Genomic DNA, 2,750 nt, shown 5'->3' with positions numbered 1-2,750 from the left:
GGGAGGGGGCTCACCAGAGTTAAGGAAGAACTAGCCGCACCAGGTAGGGGGGCTCGCCGGAGAGGTACCCCACTATCTATCTTAGGGTTCAGGGTGGGGGCGGTGGTGGGGCGGTGGCATGGGGATCGCCGGAGAAAAAGCTCGACACGGGGAGGGAGGGCTAGAGGGATGGCCGGGGCTGCGGTGGACCGGCGGTGGGGAGTAGTTTCGGGGTAGGCGGGGTGGCGCACCGCTGGCCGCGGGCAGCGGGGGCGATGGTTTGGCCGATGGTGGCTAGCGGCTCAGGGGAGTGGAGGTTGAAGATGAATTGCAGACCCTTGATTTTGTATTCAACGGCTGGAAAATCAACTGACCAGAGATGAAAAAGTCAGTCGACTGATGTGTAGCCTCACCCTGATGCTGCTACACGACCAGCTACCCCGGCTCTCGCATGCGCTGCTACTACTGCTTTTCTGCTACTAGTGCGTTCAGTTTCGACAGTAAAATTCAGTTTCGATAGCAAAATTCAGTTTCGACAGTTAAGTTCAATTTTGACAGTTAAATTCAGTTTTGACAGTTAAGTTCAGAGATGAGCGGCTGATGTATTTTACGTCTAGCACTTTGTGGTTATGTATTTTACGTCATCTATTGGAAATGCTATTAGAATTCCTCACAAGTTAATGTTGTCTCTCTTGTCTTGCTTCGGCCTCGGCGTCGTACAACTCACCGGAGCTGCTCCAATGACGAAACCCTCCATCACAGCGGAGCAGTACCCCGAGCTCCATCTCCAGATGCCTAAGATCTTCTTCCCCTCCTCCGACAGCCAAGTCAACCAAAGCATCCTCACCGACCAACCCAATCACGCTGAGATCGACATGGCTTCGCCAAAGAGGTTGTACACTTGTTGCATCTCTTTTTTACTCTACATGTTATACATATTGTCCATTGAGCACATGTAGTAAAATGAAATACTACTATTTTATCCTACTATATCACAAGCACTGAGGTACGAGGCAACTTAGCTATCCGTGATGGACTCTCTTGAATGCCATCATTATTTATCTCTACGCGTTAGAGCTGTGCGTTTGTTGATGGGCCTGGGAGTTGAGCTAGTAGGGCAGTGGCCTGGGTCCAAAGTAGTAGAAGTAGCACAAAAACATTTTTTGAGTGTAGGCTTTTCCTTGCTCAAGCCTGCTGATACGTCTCCAACGCATCTATAATTTTTGATCGTTCCATGCTATTATATTACCCGTTTCGGATGTTTATGGGCTTTACTTTACACTTTTAGTCATTTTTGGGACTAACCAACTAACCGGAGGCCCAAACCGAATTGCTGTTTTTTTGCCTATTTCAGTGTTTCGAAGAAAAGGAATATCAAACAGAGTCCAAATGGAATGAAACATTCGGGAGCAATCTTTTTGGAACAAACGCAATCCAGGGGACTTGGAGTGGACGTCAAGAAGCAGCCGAGGCGGCCACGAGGCAGGAGGGCGCGCCCCCCACCCTCGTGGCTCCCCTGACCTACCTCCTTCACCTATATATATCTACATACCTAGAAAACATCTAGGAGCACCACAAAAAACTATTTTCACCGCCACAACCTTCTGTATCCGCGAGATCCCATCTTGGAGCCTTCGCCGACGCTCCACCGGAGGGGGAATCGACCATGAAGGGCTTCTACATTAGCATCATAGACTCTCCGATGAGTTGTGAGTAGTTTACCACAGATCTTCGGGTCCATAGTTATTAGCTAGATGGCTTCTTCTCTCTCTTTGAATCTCAATACAATGTTCTCCTCGATCTTCTTGGAGATCTATTCGATGTAACTCTTTTTGCTATGTCTTCGTCGAGATCCGATGAATTGTGGGTTTATGATCAAGTTTATCTATGAGAAATATTTGAATCTCCTTTGAATTCTTTTATGTATGATTTGTTATCTTTGCAAGTCTCTTCAGATTATCAGTTTGGTTTGGCCTACTAGATTGATCTTTCTTGCAATGGGAGAAGTGCTTAGCTTTGGGTTCAATCTTGCGGTGTCCTTTCCGAGTGACAACAGGGGCAGCAAGGCACGTATTGTATTGTTGCCATCGAGGATAAAAAGATGGGGTTTATATCATATTTCTTGAGTTTATCCCTCTACATCATGTCATCTTGCCTAATGCGTTACTCTGTTCTTATGAACTTAATACTCTAGATGCATGCTGGATAGAGGTCGATGTGCGGAGTAATATTAGTAGATGCAGGCATGAGTCGGTCTACTTGTTGCGGACGTGATGCCTATATACATGATCATGCCTAGATATTCTCATAACTATGCACTTTTCTATGAATTTCTCGACAATAATTTGTTCACCCACCGCAATACTTATGCTATCTTGAGAGAAGCCACTAGTGAAACAAGTAGCAAAAAGAGTTAATTTGTTCACCCACCGTAATACTTATGCTATATACATGATCATGTCTATCTTTTATCATATAAGTTTCTGATCTATCTTTATTTGCAATCTTTACTTTCCAATCTATATCATAAAAATACCAAAAATATTTATCTTATCTTATTATCTCTATCAGATCTCACTTTCGCCAGTTACCGTGAAGGGATTGAAAACCCCTTTATCGCGTTGGTTGCGAGGTTCTTGTTTGTTTGTGTAGGTACGAGGGCCTTGCGTGGAGCCTCCTTCTGGATTTATATCTTGGTTCTCAAAAACCGAGGGAAATACTTACGCTACTTTGCTGCATTACCCTTTCCTCTTCAAGGGAAAACCAACGCA

The sequence above is a fragment of the Triticum dicoccoides genome, chromosome 1B, assembly GCF_002162155.2.
Source record: "Triticum dicoccoides isolate Atlit2015 ecotype Zavitan chromosome 1B, WEW_v2.0, whole genome shotgun sequence".
Lineage (NCBI taxonomy): Eukaryota > Viridiplantae > Streptophyta > Magnoliopsida > Poales > Poaceae > Triticum > Triticum dicoccoides.
The sequence above is the reverse complement of the archived record's forward strand: the minus strand, read 5'-3'. Positions refer to the sequence as shown.